This window comes from Equus quagga, chromosome 12, assembly GCF_021613505.1.
Source record: "Equus quagga isolate Etosha38 chromosome 12, UCLA_HA_Equagga_1.0, whole genome shotgun sequence".
Taxonomy (NCBI): domain Eukaryota; kingdom Metazoa; phylum Chordata; class Mammalia; order Perissodactyla; family Equidae; genus Equus; species Equus quagga.
Genome location: NC_060278.1, coordinates 41,391,566 through 41,411,661, shown reverse-complemented (window position 1 = coordinate 41,411,661; position 20,096 = coordinate 41,391,566). Strand labels below are relative to the sequence as shown.

The following is a 20,096-nucleotide window of genomic DNA, read 5'->3' as shown; positions in this document are numbered from 1 at the left end:
GTCAGTAAAAAAGTATCTGTGAAACATGCATGGATTTGAGGCTAGACATTAAATACAGAGTGGGCGCCCACCGAGCCCTCCGCTGCCCTTGCCTACAGAACACGCAGATGCTGAAGACACCCACGTCTCCTGTCGGGGCAGCCCTCCCTGAATTCTGGGACCTGCCAGCTGTGTAGAGATTGCATTATCCTTCCCAAACCTGCTGTTTGCGGTGACATGACACTTCTTGCCTGAATGGGGGTTTCCACCAGGTCTAGCCCATCGAACTCCCATCTGCCGACTCAGCTCGTTCTCTCCATCGCCGGCAGTGAATTGTCCAAAGAGGGACCTACCACTGAGGGCAGGAGGAGGGCTGGGCCGCAGAGCCTTTCAAGCACAGAGAAATCCTGAGAAATCCTTGGGTGACTTTGCACAACTTCCTCTTGCCTAGATTGCCCTTTCCCCGTTTCTGGTCTGGTTAGCTCATCCTTCGAGGCTCACACCAGCATCTGTCGCCCATCTCCACATCCGGCAGGTTAACTTCCACTTCTCTGGGCCCTCAAGCAGTGGTTACCGTCATTCACAGCCCCACACACTGTTGTAAATATGCACAGTTTGTTTCCCTGAGGCTGGAACTCCTTAAGGACAGGAAAGACCTTTTCTTTCTCCATTCCCCAAACTAGGGTCAGTGCTTGGCTTGAAATAAGTACTTAATAAATGGAGAGAGACCCACAAGATAGTCCTTGAACTTGAGAAGCTTTTCACCTAAAACAGAAACAAAGCAAAAGATGGAGGGCTTCTGGATAACCTCTAAGTAAGTGTGTTGTACTGAAAACTGGGCGTTTATTGAGAATCTTTTCACTGAGCTCTGTGCTGAGGTTTTTACATGCATTGTCTTATTTAATTCTCAACACTTCTATGACGTAGATAGCACTATCAATATCTTTAACTTGTAGATGAGAGTAAGGCTGAGAGAGACTGAGTAACTGACCCAAGATCATGGTCGCTTGCAGAGACAGCATCTGAAATTCAGAATGTGTGACTCCAGAACCAAAACTCTTGACCGTGCTCCACATGGCTTGTCGGATGAGCCTGGTTCTGAAAGGGGAATGGGAAAGAAAAAAATAGGTCCCCATGCATTACCAAATATGTGTTCGTTCCACTGCCTTGTTAACCATTTCCTGTGCACCAGCAGTTCTGGCTGGATCCCTGCATTTTTTTGACTTTTAACAATCTAAAATAATGGGCCGTCTGGCATGCTCCATTTTGGCAGCCCAGGTTTGGATCCCAGACATGGACCTATACGACTCATCAGTGGCCATGCTGTGGCAGTGACCCACATATAAAATACAGGAAGACCGGCAAAGATGTTGGCTCAGGGCAAATCTGCCTCAGCAAAAAAAAATAAACTAAAATTCCTTTTATCTTTTTAACAGTTCAGCTTTTTATTGAACACATTAAAAGGTTTAGTCAAAAAGACCAAAGCCCATGTCATCACCTGCCTCCTCAGCTTCTTCTTTCTTTTCTTCCACTTTCTTCTCTGCTGGGGCACCAGTGGTGGAGGGGGCAGGGCCAGGAGCCCCACACTGCAGAGGAGGCTCCCGATGTTGATGTTGGCGTGGGTCTTTGCAAACAAGCCTGGCCAGAAACGTTCAACATTTACATGGGCTGCTTCAACGAGGGCATTGATCCTATCGTATGTGACTGTAGCCTCAGGCGTGCAGGACGAGATCTGAGCAGATGCAGGCGAGCTCAGAGACAGAGGCCATGGAGCCAGCGGGTGCTGGGTGGGCAGCTGCTGGGCGTGGTGAGCACCATCTGAAGTTAGGGCCCCACCTCAGTGTGGCCTTAGCTTCCTCTGAAGGATCGAGCACCTTAGCAGAAGCTGAGGAAAGGGCCAATCTTAAAATTCTAATGTGAAACATTAATGTTTAAATCCATAGCAAAAATGCGTTTATTCATTCATTCATTCTACAGGTACTTTGCCAGGCATTGCATGAGGCAGTGAGGATCCAAAGACAAAATGTGGTCCCAAATGAAGGAGCTGATGCTCCAGCAGTGGGATGGGTGTGTGGAGTCAGAATTCAATAATCAGGGACTCGGGAGGGTCACGATGTGGCTGGAACTGGGTGGAGGACACACAGCAGCTCTCGTGGAGCAGCTGTCACCACTCTGACAGACTACGTGCAGGTGGGCATCTAATCCACGTCCACCTGCTGACGGAGATAAGCGTGGGGGACCACGCTTTCATGGAAGGACAAATGGAGCTCCAGAGAGATTAGCCTGCAGGCGTGCATGGTGAGCCAATGCCCGGACCCCGGGCAGCTAAAGGCCGTGCTCTTTCTGCAATCCTGCTTGCCCGGCTGACTTGGAAGCTCTGTGTGAACAGGGAAATGTGTTGTTTCTTGTCTTAGGAAAATCTTTCAGGAGCCTTGCTCATTTGGAATGGAGCAAGGATAGTCTGACGGCCTAGGGCTGGGAATGCCCTAAAGAAACTGTACCCTCAGAAACCCAAGAGCACAAACCCCTAAGATGCTCGCGGTGTGTTTGATTCTGAGACAGGACAAGGATGAGCACGCACGTTCCTGGTCAGGGAAGCTCAGAGCAGGGGAAAGAGAGAGCAGGGAGCAGAGCCTGCAGACTTGAGCAAGCCTGGAGTGCTGTGGGCCACGTCTGTGGTGGGGCTTTAGCAAGAAGGGGTGTGGTGACAACCCAGGGAGAGTCCCGCCTGGGAGAGGGAACAGGATCTGACAACACAAGGACATGCAGGTCAGATCATGCAGGGACTTCTTGGTCAGAGTTAATGACGTGGTAGAGGTGAAAGAATGGGGAGCAGCACGTCAAAAAAGACAGCTTTGTATGTGCTAAGTTGAGTGTGAATTGGCAGATGGCTCAGGAAGCTAATCCTTGGATCCAGCCAAGGGGAAGCTTTCAAATGCCAAGTAGATGCGTCAGTGATGTTCAGAAGGTAGTTGCTCTCCCAGGCGTGTGTGGATTGGCACACAAGACCAAAAGCAAGGGCCAAGGACCGTGTCTGTGACCTGGCTGCTTGGGGAGTATGAACAGACAGTACCCCTCTTGGATCTGGGGCACCTAGAATTTTCCTCTAAAAGTAGAACCCAAAGAAACACAAGTAGCATTTTTATAGGGTCAAGAGTGGATTATGTGTGACCAGGTACACACCCCTGTATTTGTAATCCTGGGGAAAGGAAGAGAATAGAGGCTTTGTGAAAAAGGCCTGGAGGAACTGAATTGCCCTCAGTGCTGGGTTCTAAATCCTTGGAGATCAGCAATTTGCTAATCCAAGGAGAGAGTGGACAGTCCCCTCCCCTGTTACGTTACTATCAAGGGGGCCTCAGGAAGCGTCAAATGAGACCATGGGTGACTCTTCATTTGTCAAAAAAGGGAAAGGGACAGTCATCCGCCCAGTTAGTGGTTTAAGCCTCAAATTTTCCTCTCATTTAGTAGCCGAGGTTTTTTTTTGGCACAAGGAGAGTGCCACTGCCTTCCCAGCCTGGACGGCAATCTCCCATCTTCACCACAGCCAATATCTAGACATCTGCTTTCTCCTCCAGGCTGGGCCTTAAATATGCTAGACAGTGGCTTCTTTCCTGTTGTTGTCTTTCGTAAAAACCCTTTCATGTCACTTTCTACTTTTTGAGCATATGTCAGCTTCAGCGCTGACAGTATAAAGGTGCCAGCCCGCCACGCTGGGCTTCAAAGCGCTGAGTGGTCCCCTGCATTCTGGTCGCCCCAACCGAACTCTGAGTGCCACGGCCGGGGTCGGCTTCCTTCTCCCCATGTGTGTCCATCTCTGCCTCCCAGAGTGGGGTCACCGTGGGACAGCACCCTGGGCAGCCTTCCTGACACCTTCACTTTCCAGAGGGAATCTCCTGGGCCCAACCGGAGGCTGTCTCCCTGGTCAGGAGCCTGGGAAAGGCACTCTTGATCTCTTTCCCTTCACAGAGACATGCTCCCAATTAAACCTGGGAGCTCACCCCGCTGTGCCCCACTCTCAGGACTCAGAGTTGAAAAGAACAGCTGCGGATTCTAGTTCAAACTCTGCCATCTTTGCATTTTGTAAAAGCAATTTTTTCATCTCCTGCTACCTTCTCAAAAATACATAGATAAATAAAAGCAAGAGAATTCACCAAAAATCGAGTCTGAATGACGAATTTAATAAATTCCTCAAGGGGCCAGCCCGGTGGCGCAGTGGTTAAGCGCACACATTCCACTTCATTGGCCCGGGGTTCGCCAGTTCGGATCCCGGGTGCAGACATGGCACTGCTTGGCAAGCCATGCTGTGGTAGGCGTCCCACGTATAAAGTAGAGGAGGATGGGCACAGATGTTAGCTCAGGGCCAGTCTTCCTCAGCAAAAAGAGGAGGAGGATTGGCAGCAGATGTTAGTTCAGGCCTAATCTTCCTCAAAAAAAATAAAATAAATAAATAAATTCCTCAACACTTCTTTCTCTCCCTTAAGAGCACTTGACTCCCTCTGGGGTGAGGGCTTGCTCAGGCCCAGCCCAGCCCGGCCCCCACGCCATCAGACAAGCCTTTCCTGGTCTAAGCAGTTTGACTGGAGCTGTTTGTTTCCACCAGAGAGAAGGGGTGGGGCACAGGAAAGAGCTAAAGTCAAATTTCAAAATCTTCCTCCATCCTTTGGGAACTGAGTTGGCTTACAGATAAATGATCCAGAGTCCCTAATTCTCTTCCTTTATAGCGTCAGGAGATTTCTCCAACTGTATGTGAGAGGCCCCCCGGGGCTCCAGGCTGGGCACTCCCCCAGGTGGGCTCAGATGGCCTGATGCACCCCTCTGATCCCTTCGTTGTCTCCTTAGAGACAAGTGTGCTCATGTACCGGGAACTAACTGTCCTATTGCAATTTAGCATCTTTTATAGCACACAACGTAGGCAAATCTTATCCTCATTGAAAGGAGGGGGAAACAGAATCAAAGTTAGGCAGCTTGCCTCCGGTCGGCCAGCTCGATCTCCAAGGAGTGGCAGAACCGGAACGCAGGTTTTAACTATCGTAGCTGCGTTCTAAGCCCAAGCCCTTGCCACCACCCCATGACACCTCCCTTCAATTACCTCTGTTTGCTCATGTGTGAAAGGAGGGCGTTGGGCCGCACTGCCATCAGCTGGGAATCCTGGGGTGTCTGAATGCTCCAGCACAGACAGCCAGAATTGGAAGGATGGTCTTCAGCGAGGGCTGGGCTCGTCCACGTCCCCGTCATCTTCCCACATGCCAGGAGGAAGCAGCTAATGAGGCAATGAGCCGTCTCTGCAACCAGCTCAGGCTGATGGCTGCACTTCTAGAGAAAACCGTGACGTTGCTCCCGACCCATTTGGACTTGGCTGTCCTGAGGGTTCCTCTGGCTCTGTGAAAGTTTGTGGAGTCAATTAATAATGTCAGCAAGGCTGTAGGAAGGACTTTACTTCAGAGGATAATCTGTTAAGAAGCCAAATTATTTCTGAGGCCTAAAGGATGACGTATACAAATGAGCCTGCTTATTCCCAGAAAATCGTAACCGAGGGGCTGACGATACTGATGGGGTTCCTACCACGTGGGCTAGTCTCTTCTCGCGCTATTAATTCTCACATCAGCATCATCCCCATTTTGCAGCCAAGGAAACAAACGAATAGGAAGGAATAAGAAACTTGTCTAAAGTCACAGTCAAAACTCAAATCCAGTGTCTAAATCAAAGTCTATGATAGTTGCATTTCTTAAAAAGGATTTTACAATGAAGATTTTTCTTGAATTCAGAGCCTTCTTCCTAATTAGTCTAACACATGAAGTTTTTCTAAAGATAATATCTGGGGCAGGCCGAATGGTGTAGTAGTTAAGTTCGCACACTCTGCTTTGGTGGCCTGGGGTTTGCTAGTTTGGATCCTGGGCGTGGACCTACATACCACTCATCAAGCCGTGCTATGGTGGTGTCCTACACACAAAACAGAGGAAGACTGGCACAGATGTTAGCTCAGCGACCATTTTCCTCAAGCAAAAAGGAAGATTGGCAACAGATGTTAGCTCAGGGCCAATCTTCCTCACCAAAAAAAAATAATATCCATTCTACCATTCCCATGAACTTGGGCAGCAGGCCCAGTGATGGCTCCTAACAAGTTGAGAGTGTGGGTTGGGGGAATATATACAGCTTGGAAGCTCCTTAAGCCATCTCCACATTCAACTGGTCTGGAGAGTGCTTAAGTGAAAGTCAGAATAGGAGCCTGTGGCCTGGAGCTCACTTTTAACCAAACATTTTTAAGAGCTGGCTCAGAAACATACAGTTTTCCAAACAACGCAACTCTGCAAAGTCCAGTTTAGATAATTCAATTGCCATTCTAGGAGAAGCAGGCAAATCCCAGGCCCAGCCTGCCAACAAGAGAGGAAGGTAAACATCTGGATGTTGTAAGCTCCTCACATTGCTGACCTCTCTTTTCTTTCCTTCTTTTTTTTTTTTGCTGAGGAAGATTAGCCCTGAGCTAACGTCTATTGCCAATCTTCCTCCACTTTAGATATGGGTCACTGCCACAGCATGGCTGACAAGCAATGTAGGTCTGCACCCGGGATCCAAACCTGTGAACCCGGGCTGCTGAAGTGCAGCCCACAAACTAACCACAGTCAACCCCATCTCCTGATCAGCAGGACAATTTGCAGCTATTTATTAAGCCACAGTTGTAAAACCCAGTCGCCTGGGCCCAGGACAGAGCATGGGCCTGTGAGTGAAGCACTGGGAAGGGATCCCAGCTGGGTCACCACTGTTCTGTGACATTTGGAGGAAGCAACGTCACATCTCAGAACAGCAATGGGGAAGAAAAACAGGATCTTCGGAGCCTGCAGCAATTTAACCAATTTCTCTGAGTTGGTTTCCTTATCCATCCACTTACCTCCAGGCGGCTGGGATGGTTTGTGGAGCTCATATCTTAAAGGCACTGTTGCAGTGTGGGTCTCAGTTGTGATGGTTACTACTGCCCCTGGGAACCTCAAGGTGTTGCCATTGGTCATTGGGACAGCGCTAGAGACAAAGGATATGTCACCATTGTTCCAAACCACAGAAGTTAATGCTTGCTGCCCAAACTGTTGCCTGGGGTTGTTTTTCTTCCCCCCAGAATTAAAAAAAAAATTGTAATAAAATACACATAACAAAATTTGCCATCTTAACCAACTTTAAGTGTACGGTTCAGTGTACATTAAGGACGTTCCCATTGTTGGGCCAACCAATCTCCAGAACCTTTTCATCTTATTAAACAGCTCCCCGTTCCCCACCTCCCATCCCTGCCAACCACCACTCTACTTTCTGTCTCTATGAGTTTGACTTGAGTGTTTCTTTCTTTAAATGAGCTAAACTCTTAACTTTGCAATACATGCCATGAACATTGCACAGAAGGCCTGTTGACGCCAGAGGAGCAGGGTGGGTTCAGTCAGAGGGGGAGCCACACCCTCCCCAGCCTCAGGGTGGGGCAAATTTTCAGCATCCTGCTTCATGCCCTCTTCACAGCCCGAGAGACCGGAGGGCCAGTGGCTCACCCCGCCGAAGGGGCTGGCACTTGCCTCCTATCTTTCTGCTCCGTCCTCCGAGCTTGCCTGCAGTTTGGCAGTCGGAGTCGTGCTTCCTTTATTAGGCAACATTCAGAGACGCTGGGAATCCACATATCTTTGCGCTTAGTGTAGCTCACGTGGAGATGATTTCGTTTTCTACCTACCTGATCTGAACAGATACTTGCTGTGGGACTGGAATGGCCACATGAAATTAGGTTTTCAAAACTCAACCTCCTGTGGGGCTGGCCCCGCGGCCGAGTGGTTAAGTTGGCACGCTCCGCTGCAGGTGGCCCAGTGTTTCGTTGGTTTGAATCCTGGGCGCGGACATGGCACTGCTCGTCAAACCACGCTGAGGAAGTGTCCCACACGCCACAACTAGAAGGACCCACAACGAAGAATATACAACTATGTACTGGGGGGCTTTGGGGAGAAAAAGGAAAAAATAAAAATAAAAAAAAATCTTTAAAAAACTCAACCTCCTGTGAATGTGTGTGAGTGTGTGGATGTGTTAGGTGTGTGCGGGGGGAAGTGGAAAGTGAAGAAAGAAAGAGGAGAGACCTCTAGTCTCCTCACCTCCCACACGCCTCACAGCCGTGCGCCCGCGCACACGGACCCAGATTGCTGGCCCTCTGAGATCTGGCTTCTGCTTGCCTCTCCCAGGCCCTGCTCAGGCTCCCCCTCTCACTCGCTGCGTTCCAGCCACACACAGGGCCACTCTGCCTCAGGGCCGCCTCGCTTCCCTCCTCCTGGGACACAGATCTCGGCACTGCTGAGTTCCTTCTCAGCGCTCAGGTCTCACCTCAAATGCCACCTCTAAAGATGCCTGTCCTCGCCAACCGTCTGATTCTGAGTTTCACCAAAAGCTCACCCTGAGACAAGAACTTGGGGACAAGCAGCTTATTTGGGAGGTGATCCCAGGAGCACGGGGAGGCAAACAGGTCACAGAGGAAGTCAGAGGCAACCGCTGTGTGCGACTGCAACCCCTGAGCGGCTGGGTGGAGCTTCCACGGAACAGTCCCGCCGTGGATACGGCGTGTGGAGTAATCCGTGAAGCCCTGCGTTTGCTCGGAGCGTTCTTCTGCATCTGCGTTAGCCACGAAAGATTTTTTAAGTCCCTCTGAGGCGGGAGGAAGCTGAGGCGTACATTCACCAATCCCTGGCCCTCTGTGGTTGACGGTTTCTCCTGGGGACACTTCTAGTCTGCTGGGGGTGGGGGACAGGGGAAGCCCTTAGGCAAAGAGACCCAGGAAGGCTTCTGCACAAAGGGGAAGGGGAACCTACAGAGTGGGCAGGAGGGCACTGAGGGGTCTGCTGTGCCTCCTGGGGATGGTACACCCACCTTCACCAGGCCATTCTCTGGTCTAAGCCTGGGGAGAGGGGTTGTGATGCTCAGGAAGCTTAAGCTTCAGAGCCCCTCACTGGCACAGCCCTGTGCAAGGCCCTGGAGGAGCCCTAACCATGTACTGTGGGTTGAACTGTGGTGCTCAAAAAGATGTGATGAAGTCCTCACCCCTAGGACCTCAGAATGGGCCCTTACTGGACGTAGCATTTGGGTATGTAATTAGTTAAGACAAGGTCATGCTAGAGTAGGGTGGGCCCCTAATCCAACATGGCTGGTGTCCTTAACAAGATGACAATGTGAAGACAGAGACACTGGGAGAACGAGGTGAAGAAAGAGGACTGGAGTGATGCATCTAGAAGCCAAGGAATGCCTCGGGCTACTGGAGGCCAGGAGAGAGGCCTGGAGCAGATTCTCCGTCACAGCTCTCAGAGGGGACCAGCCCTGCCGACGCCTTGATCGTGGTCTTCCAGCCCCCAAGAACCGTGAGAGAATTGTGGTTTAAGCCGCCCAGTTTGTGAAACTTTGTTAGGGAAGCGCTGGGAAATGAATACACCGTGGATTCGTGTGGTTATACGTGTTCTTTTTCTAAAAGAGGACCCCCAAATAAGCTCCAGGCCCCACAAAACTAGCATCTGCCTCTGCCTAGGCCCCTGATTCATTTTCTGCATGGCATCTATCTGAAAGCATCCTATTCAGGTATTTGTTTGGTCAGTTATCAGCCCCTCATGTGGACTCTGAGAGCAGGGGCCTTATTGGTCTTTTTGCCACATTATCCCCAGCTCTCCGAGGAGCCTGGCACATAGTTGGCGTTTACTACTGTCAAATAATAAATAAATTCCCTGGTCAGTTTGACTGCTTGGTTACTTTTAACTTGCTCCCAAGGGGCTTTGGGATACGCGGAGCACAGCATGAGACAGATAATCCTGATAGAGTCCGGAGAAGCTGGCTGGCAGCCCTCATGTTACAGACCTTTCTTGGAGAGGGTTGGTTCACATATTCCTTCTGGTTGAGGAACCTGGAACTGTGCTGTGGACTGAATGTCTGTGTCCCCCAATATTCATATGTCGAAGCCCTAACCCCCAATGTGATGGTATGTGGAGGTGGGGCCTTTGGGAGGTATTAGGGTTGAAGGAAGTTGTGAGGGTGGGCCCCTCGTGATGGGATTAGTGACCTTGAAAGAAGACACCCCAGGGCTTCCTGTCTACACACACACAAAGAGGCCACATGAGCACAGGGCAAGGTCGCCACTACAAGCCAAAAGAAGACGCCTCAGAATGAAAGCTGCATTGCCAGCACCTTGATCCTGGACTTCCCAGCTTCGAGAACTGTGAGAAATAAATTTCTACTGTTTAAGTCACCCAGTCTGTGCTATTTCTTCTTCTTTTTTTTCTTTTAAGGAAGATTGGCCCTGAACTAACAGCTGTTGCCAATCTTCCGTTTTTTTTTCCCTCTCCAAGGCCCCAGCACATAGTTGTCTATCCTATAGCTGTAAGTCCTTCTAGTTCTGCTATGTGGGACACCGCCTCACGTGGCTTGATGAGTGGTGTGTAGGTCCGTACCCAGGATCTGAACTGGCGAACCCTGAGCTGCTGAAGTGGAGCGCCCGAACCTAACCACTATGCCACTGGGCTGGCCCCCTGTTCTATTTTGTTTTACGGCAGTCGGAGCTGACTAAGACAAAAGATATCCAGCATTTCAGGCAGGAAAAGCCCTGGATATTTTTACTGACTGCAAAGAAGATGATTTAAAAAATCATAAAGACAAAAAAGAAACAATGCAACTTGAGTAACCTACCCAACGTGCTCTGTTAATGATCACACCTCACCTGGAGTCTGGGGTCAAGCTTTAAGCGGGACAAGCTTTCCAACAAGCAGAATGGCCTGAGAAAGGCATGGGCTAGCCGGCCAAACTAGCCTCCCACTTAGGTCTCCTAGGGGGGAGAGGTCTCCTGTGAGGGGACCTTCCCCCAGAGTGTTTCTGTCAGCAGGTGTTTTTCACAGATAAGAAAGAGATAGGGCGAAAGGATTCTGGCCTCAGGGCCTTGGGACCAGCTGTCCCCTTAGGGCCCTTTCACCTCTTGGAATTAGCCTGATTGTAGGAATGAAGGTGGGTGACTGCGAAGGACAGGACAGGAACACGGTAAGACCTGCTTCATGGGGGAGTAACATTAACATTTGATCAGGGACAAAAATTACCCCAACCCCCCGACCAGAGAAAAACTCAGAGGCAAATGTTCGAAAAATGCCAACAGTGGCGGTCTTTGAGAAGCAGGATTATGGTGTCTCGTCTACCTTTCTCTGAATTTCTATGAATGACTTTAGCAGCAGAAAAGAACCGAACAGTTACCCACAGGCGTATTAACAAATTGCTCTCCCACACCCAAGCTGGTCATCGGACCCCCGCTCCAGGCACTTCTCGCGATTGTGCAAACCCACAGGCGGTACTTAAGATTACTTAGGTCCTCTCTCCTTTCATGAGTCACCCGTTTTCGCCGTGTGACTACACTTGAAGCTTTATGTAAACCCTAGACCTTTAAACTTTTCATAATTGTGCTTTGTTTCCTCAAAGAATGGGATTTTCAGCGGCTAAGACTTGCCCGACTCTGCCCTTCTCTAGCTGCGGGTAAGTCCCTTCCACTCTCTGCGGTCACTTTCTTCATCTGTAAACCAAGGATAATTGTGACATCTCCTTGCCAGGGTTACTGTGAGAATGGAGTGAGTTAAAATGTGTGACGGCGGGCGGCTCACAAACAGCCACTCTCCCTCAGCCTGGTGGTAATGACCTGGGAGCCCACCAGGTGTGCAGGCACACTCACCGCTCTGCACACCCCCACCCACCCCGCAGAGGTGGTGGGCACCGTTACCACGGCACAGAGCTTGCGGCAGGTGCAACAGAGCGACGCCCTGACCTGCAGGGGCTTCTGATAGATGTGAGGACGGCAGATGTGTAACCAGAAGACCCCCAACCTGGCCTGTGATGCAGCTCGAAAGTACATCAGCCTGGAGGGGGCTGGCCAAGTGTCATTCTTTCTCCTCCGGTTCTGATGAAGAAGCTGGGACAAACGTTAAGGGACAGTGGGCATTTAAGTTATGTAGCCCACGTGGGTCACAGGAAGGAGCCACTGAGGACACGGGCAGCCACGTGTTCCCCACACTCTGACCTTGTGGAATGTGCAGAAACAGCTCTGCTGTGCCCGAGGCCCAGTGCGCTCACCCCTCTCCCCCCAGAGCCGCAGGGCTCGCTCCCACTTCCTCTCCCGACCAGCCTGTGTAAACAGACCGACACACCCGGCCCGCCCAGCCCCCTCCTCCGCTTTCATGCCCAGCACTTATCGCTGCTCACATCTGATGCGTGTGTGTGCACATGAGCATACGTGGACCTGGATTTATTGACTCCGCCCGTCTCCTCCACCCCCACCCGCCCCAGAAGGAAAGGCCCACCAGGGAGGGGCCCTTTGGTTTTGCTCAGAGCACTGCGGCCAGTCAATAAATATTTGTTGAAGGAATTAATGAAAGCTCTCCTCCCACTTATGTTACTGCCTTTCAGTTTCTAATTTCAAGTTACAAGTGGACTATGGACTGCAGATTACTATATCTATTGTGCCCCGATGCTAATTAAAGAATCATTAGATTCACTTGAAACAAACTCGGCTTGATTTTAATCTGCCATCTGAACCAGTTACAGGTCCCAAGTGAAAAACCAATTTAGAATCCTTCAAGACTCAAGACCTAAGGCGATTCCAGAGGTCTGCCCTCTTTTTCCGCTTTACTCCACGCTCAGCCGCTGGAGGAAGGGTTCCTGGCATGAGTGCCTCATCCCCTTGTCGCCCTCACACAATGCTCCCTGCCCAGGCCACTCAGAACTGCCTCTCGACTTCAAAATGCTTCTCTCCAGCTCTCCGGCAGGTGAAAAAAAAAAAAAAAAGACCCTGTGAAATTCTGCTGGAGCAAAGTTTAATTTTGATGTCTCAGCTCCCCCAAACAGCCAGCTGATTGGGTTTGCCTGCAGGGAAAGGTAAAGGAGAGGTGGAGAATAAAAAGCAGTGTTTCGTTTGCTTGTTTATCTGAAACAACTCTGAGCACAGATTGCATCTTAAGAATGCGGTAGGCACCGTGCCTGTCCGGACTGCACGTATTCCTGAAAGCGAATTCATGTGCTCAGTGTCAGGGATGGCACGGCATCAGAGTTCACAGATCTTGCTTTTGCTTTCTGTTTGACTGAAGCTTTTTACCCAGTCACATAAAATTATCTTGACCATTCCAACCCAACCACTTCAACCTCAGCCAATTATCTCACTCCAAAGTTGTTTTTCTCCAAAGTAACCCCTCTTTTTTTTTTTCCTGAGGAAGATTTGCCCTGAGCTAATGTCTGTTGCCAATCTTCCTTCTTTTTTCTTTTTTTGCTGAGGAAGATTTGCCCTGAGTTAACATCTGTTGCCAATCTTCCTCTTTTTGCTTAAGGAAGATTCGCTTGGAGTTAACATCTGTGCCAGTCTTCCTCTATTTTGTATGTAGGTCACCACGACAGCATGGCTGCTGATGAGTGGTGTAGGTCTGCACCTGGGAACCGAACCTGGGCTGCCAAAGCAGAGCACACTGAATTTAACCACTAGGCCATGAGGCTGGTCCCCCCTGACTCTTTAAAAATGTTTTTATTGTGACATATATCATAAATACAGAACACGTACATGCACCATTTAAAGAATCCTAATAGCTACAGAACAAGGGAAGGGGAAAGGGGAGGGCTTGGGGCTGTGAAGTCTTGGTTGTACAATGTGAGTAAGTCCCAGAGCACCCCTCCCACAGTGAAGACCCCTGTGTTGTAAACTTAGAAATCCGCTATGAGGGAAGGTCTTACGTCAAGTGTTCTTATCGTGAGAAAAGAATTAATTAATCAATTAACTAAGAGGGCAGGAGGAAATTCTGGGGATGTGATGGACAGGTTTATGGCATAGCTTGTGGGGTCGTGTGTGTGTACGTATCTCCAGACTCATTAAGTTGTATACAATATACAGCTTTTTGTATGTCAATCATACCTTGATAAAGTGGGTTTTTTCTTAAAAAAAAGCAGAACAAAACAGCACAGGGGACCCCGGGGCCGCCTCCCTGTCCTACTGCCTCCATCCCCAGAGGTGCCTATTATCCTGACTTCTGTGTGAATCACCCGTTGCATTGCTTTTTGTCTTACCTGTGTGTGGATCCCTAAAAAAACCTATTGTTTCATTTTGAGACGCTGACCAGCAAGTCCAAACCTTGCTTTGTAGGGCAATGGTGACAACGCGCCCATTAGACGTGGCGTTGGCTTCCCTTGGGGTTCTCCAGAGCCTCTCCGAGGGCGAGTGGCAGGGTGCAGTGTGGACGAGGCACTATGGGTCCGGCAGACACACGGGCCAACGGGAGTGGGCTGCTCTGGCTTTTCTGCCTCCAGACTCACCCTGGCTGCAGGAGGCTGAAAAGGACACATCTGGGGTGACATTAGTGTCCCCAGATGCTGTGGGAAGCGAGGCATTCCCTCCTTCAGTGAAGGGACAGAACCACCCAATGCAGACAAGCAGCGGGCCAGGCCCACCGTGGGCTCTCTGTTCACGTTCCACAGACTGCAGAAGGGCAGCTGGCTGCTCTGTGACCGTAACCCTCAATGTGTCCGTCTTCTGAGTCACTGCCGTCGTCTGTAGAGGCTGCCCTCTTGGTCTGGAGCAAGGCTGTCCTCCTGAGAGCTCCCCTGTCCTCCTCCTTGTGCTGGATCTTTTCTCCGTGTCTCCCTGTTGCCTTGGTCGACTCCCTCATTTTGGTGGAGCACGTCCCCTTACAAATAGGCATTCTGCTTGAAGACAATCAGCCGGGGGCTCCAGCTCCACCAGACCCATGCCTCCTCCCTGAGGGCCTCCCGCAAGACAGCCCACCAGCTGGGATGTTCTGATCTGGACTCAGTAGAGACTGTCAAAGTGGATGGGGTCACACAAAACCAGGAGGGTCAGGACTAAAAGCCGGGAGAACTTAGACTAGCACTGTTGGCCCTTGGAGAGCCCTTGGGAAGAGGTAAACGGAAGACCCGTAGGCTCTGCATCACAGGCACAGAGGAGGAGGGGTGTGTCCGGCGCTGGCTGCTGGACCTGGGGCCCGGGAGGCTGTCCCGCAGCAGCAGCATTTAGCCTTAATGGGCTGGGTGAGTTGTCTCCAGGTGCCGAGGCGGCCGGCGGTACCCGAAGCGCGAGTCTCCATCCCAGGCCCCGCCTGCAGTCCTCCGGCTGCCTGGGGCCGACCGGACACCGCGCTCCGGCTTCTCTGGGAGATTTAAGGGGGCGTTGGAAGCTACATGGGACGGGGCTGGTTTCTATCCCTGACACCGCCTTTTGGCGGCTGGGAGTAGACCGAAGCCAAGGCAGGCCTACTCTGACTCCGGGTCATCATCCTCTCGCCCTCTCAGTCCCGCGTGGTCTTCATAAACACACACTGGCCTGGAGCAGGGAGCTGGGCCCAGCCTGGGGCCTTAGTGTGTTCTCCTGGGCGGTTCACTCCGGGCCCTGCCTTCTCCATCTTAAACTGCAAGGGTGGGGCTCGAAGGGCCCTGCCGGCTTACAGGACATCGGACCCACCTGGGAGCCTGAGCCCGGGACTCTGATTCAGCAGTCAGAGGAGGGGCTGCCCAGCTGGCGGACTCTCGAAGAGCCTCACTGGGTTCTTGTGTCATCCTGATTGAGAAACACTGACAGACATTCAAAGGCTTTTCATAGCCTTATGACTCAACAGTTCTGAAAGAGCCGACAATACAGCAGGTAATAATTTGCAAAATAAAATCCCAGTGGCCATGAGGTTGGGTAACCTCAGATCGCGTCTTGTGAAATATCCATTGTTCTCTAGAATTCCGGAGGATTTAAAGAACAACAAGCTGGGGCTTCCGATGATGCTTGAGGAGAGACGTGAGCATTCTTTAGTGTCCCTGGAGTTAAACATTTGCCCATTTTTCTAAATCTTTTACTCCCGAGGCTGGACCACAGGATAGCTATTTCTTTGCCTCCACTCAATCCATTTAAAAATTACTTATTTGAAATACACATGGAGGGGCCAGCCTGGTGGTGCAGTGGTTAGGTTCGCACATTCCGCTTTGGTGGCCCGGGTTTCGCTGGTTCGGATCCCGGGTGTGGACATGGCACCACTTGGCAAGCCATGCTGTGGTAGGCGTCCCACATATAAACTAGAGGAAGATGGGCACATATGTTAGCTCAGGGCCAGTCTTCCTCAGCAAAAAGAGGAGGACTGGCAGCAGATGTTAGCTCAGGGCTAATCTTCCTCAAAAAATAAAAAAATAAAATACACATGGATTAAATGATATATCATCTTGGATTTGCTTCAAAATAATCCAGGGCGGGCAGCAGTGAGGAGAGGACCAGGTTGGTGAAGCGGGTGAGGTGGCACATGGTGGAGTCGTTACGTTTGGTTGAACCATATCACATGGCTCTATTTGATGTTTTCGACCTACGAAAACGGCAATTTCCTACGGTTTAACCAAATACTATTTTCTTTAAGATATATTTGAAAATTTCCATAACAAACAGTTCAATCAGACATTCAGCTATGTTCTCACTGTTCCATTTTTACCTTTGTGGTTTCTCCTGCAACATAGAGCTTGACAACAACGAGCTCCTCAGAAAGACCCTATAGCCATTTGAAAGCTTGTCTGTTTTTCAAGACTTTAGACTTTACGGGGTGGTTATGGTGCAGCGGTTTCTGATACTAGCAGCTCGAGTTAGAAGAAATGTTGTCCACTACTTAATAAAGATTATTATTAATACAAGTCTCACCAGTTAACGAAGGAAGAGCATTTTGGTAGTTCCCCAGGAGATGTGACACAGAAGTCCACCTCCTGCCAAAGAGGCCAGCAGGATGCAGGAGAAGGATAAAGGCTTTAGAGTTAAGAAAGTCTCGAGTTTGACTTCCCGGATGCCGTGTATTAACTGTGTGGTCAAGGGCAAGTTGCTTAACCTCTCTGAGCCTCAGTTTGCTCAAATATAAAATGAAGATACCCTATGTCTCAGTTTTGATAGATTAGTAAGATGTTGTAAGTCCACCCCCCTCTTCTTCCCCCATCCCACGCCACCAGGGAATAATGACAAAGACTGTGACACCGTGTGTGTTAAAGTACAGATGCTCCAAACCTGTGCCAGGCAAGGTGTAAAATTAAAGGGGGCGCAAATAATTTCCTTTTCAGTGAAAGAATCTGAGCTGACTACAAACTGAGTTTGGCAATAAGGAAGTGGAGAAGCTGGTACTTCAACATCCAATTCTTAGCGAGCTGAGAATAAAGGAGGCCATGGGAAGGGGCGGACTTGGAGGAGGTGCTCAGAAGGTGTTAGTCACGTTAATTCATTTGCTTTCGATCCTCTTTTGAGACAGTGCTTTTTCACTGGAAAAATGGATTTCCTTACATGCTGCAAACAGCTCCCCAAATGAAGCTATTTCCCCACCCGGCACCTCCACTTCTGAAGTGCTCAGTCACTGTGAAACTCATTTAGCTTTCTGAAATATTAATTTTGAGAAAGTTCAAGCCCGGGGCTGGCCCAGTTGCATAGTGGTTAGGCCCACGAGCTCCGCTTCAGCGGCCTGGGGTTCGCCAGTTCGTATCCTGGGGGTGGACCTACACCATTCATCAGGCCATGCTGTGGCGGTGTCCCACACAGAAGAATTACACCTACAGCTAGGATATACAACTATGCACTGGGGCTTTGGGGAAGAAAAAAAAAAAGAGGGGGAAGATTGGCAACAGATATTAGCTCAGGGCCAATCGTCCTCACCAAAAGAAAAGAAAGTTCAAACCAGCAAAAATTCCTGGAGTATGAAAAGAAGAGCCACTCTCCACTTGGCAGGCTCACTCAATGGGCAGCCAGAGAGGGAGAGCAGGTGTTCCTGTCTGTGCAAAAGAAGAAGGCAATTCGAATTTGGGTTGTAACACACATATATAATCTTCTCTTCAAAGCTTTGTGTTGTAGAGCATGCTTCGGCAGGCCGGGCTTTTAGGCGCAGTTTCTTTGCAATGCCTGACCACACTCAGGGCTCCTCAGCAGGGGAGAAGTATGGCTAAAAGAGCTTCTGGCCAGCAGTAACTAAATCCCAGAGGGAGCCCCTTCTCCAAAGCTGTGCTGGCTCCTCTTCAGACAGCCATGAAGTCCCAGTCTGCTAGATCCCTGGGGTGGAAAAACACAAAATCTCCATCAAATGTCCCTGAGTCAGCCACGCTTTGTGCCATAAAGTGCTTCAACTGTGCAATTAAAGAGTCACTTTGTTCCTATTATGAGCCAAGTGCTACGGATGCAAAAATGAGCAGGGACTCGTCATGGACAGTCTCAATCCAGGACGTACACAGGTGACCTAATGTGAGAGCCATGGTCCAGGTCATCACAAGACCAGGTCTGAGCAGAAGGCGGAGGGAGGGACTGGGCGGAGCTTCTCAAAGCATTCCCAGCGCTGAAGTGGGCCCTGTGTTTGGGTGGTAGGGAGGAGGCGTTCCGGGTGCTGGGGACTTTGTCAGCAAAGGCTGAGAGACGTGAGAGATCACGGCGTTTTCCTGGAATGGCAATAAACCCAGGCAGGTGCCAAAGGTGGGTTGACATCAGATTACAAAGGTCCAGGTATAATTAGACTACTGAGTGCAGGCCGCTGAAGGACGTCCAGCTGAGAAGTGACATGATTAGTTAGTACTTTGGAAAGGCAACCCGATTTTACTGTACCAGGGATTGGAGCAGATGAATTAGGAGGCCATATAAAAGTTATGAAAAGTGATGATGACAGCCTCAACAGGGTCAGTGTCGCTGAGAACAATGGAAGGGACAGATTTCAGAAACAATTCTAAATAATAATGACTGATGACCAATCAGGAGCACTGAAGATGACTTCAAGATTTCTGGCGTGGGTGACAAGGACTGCGGGAGGCAGAGAGGTGTTAGGATAGAGAGGGAAGGGAAGCTAATGAATTCTGCTTTAAGTTTTTCCACCTTGAGACTTACCGTGGTCTTGGAAGACAGACTGTCCTTGGCTGTGAGAGAGCGTGGACTTTCTACCTCCACGCCTAAGGAAGAGTTCCTTGGAACAACCTTTGTTGAGTCTGCCTCCTCCTCTCACGGGCAAGGCGTACCTGGCAGTGGAACCAGATTGTGCTGTTGACATGCTCTCCCTGGAAATGTTTCCAGAAGGCAATGTTCTTCCAGATAACCTTGATGGTTGCGTACATCTTCAAAGCCCGGATTCTCCCAAGAGTAGAAGACAGTATTAGTGCCGGGCTACTTTATTCCATCCCTCCCGCCCGTGCCCACCTCTTCTATGTCATTTTCTCTCCACTAACCAGATGGGAGGACAGGATGAGCAAAGTACCGGTGTTTCAGGGGAAAAAGAGGGAGGGAAGGTGCTAACTCATCCTCCGGCATCCTCAGCTCCATCTGGTTCTTCCCTTTTGAGTAACCCACATTTTCAACATTGATACTCCTACTGTTTTTGAATTTCAAAATGTTTATTACGAATAAAGTCAGATGAAGAATCATAAACTATAGGTAAAATTTTTCACCTTGGGTTTTTTCTTAACTTTTTAACTAAAGTGAATATACTTATAGAAAAGAGCAGAAGACAAACATGTGGCACGATGACTCATCATCAAGAGAACACGCCCGTGTGGCCATCACCAGACCGAGGAGAGTGTGGCGACATCCCAGAGGCCACTCACCTGGAGCTCCTGCCAGGCACTACCCTCCAATAGGAACCACCGACCTGACCTCTAACGGCATCCGTCGGTTTTGCCTTTTTGAACTTTACATATTAATAAGTAGAATCACAGACGATTTTGGGTCTGGCTCCTTTCACTACTTGTGAGACTCGCCTGTGTGGCTGCATATAGTCCCTCACGGCTGCGCAGTATTCAGGCATATGAAAACATCACATTTATCCGGTTTACTCTTGATGCATATTTGGATTGTTTCCATTTTTGGTCTGTTATGAATTTATTTATTATTATTTTATCCAGAGAAAGATTTGCCCTGAGCTAATGTCTGTTGCCAATCTTTTTTTTTTTTTTATTGTGAGGAAGATTTGCCCTGAGCTAACATCTGTGCCCATCTTCCTCTATTTTGTATGTGGGATGCCACCACAGCACGGCTTCTGATGAGTGGCGTAGGTCCACGCCTGGGAACAGAACCTGGGCCACTGAAGTGGAGTGGGCCGAACTTAACCACTAGGCCATGGGGCTGGCCCCAT

At 49.8% G+C, this 20,096-nt stretch overlaps 1 pseudogene; it reads right to left on the bottom strand.

Moving 5' to 3' along the window:
- Positions 1-1,445: 1,445 nt before the first annotated feature.
- LOC124248324 (60S acidic ribosomal protein P1-like) lies at positions 1,446-1,748 on the bottom strand (annotated as a pseudogene).
- Positions 1,749-20,096: the final 18,348 nt, after the last annotated feature.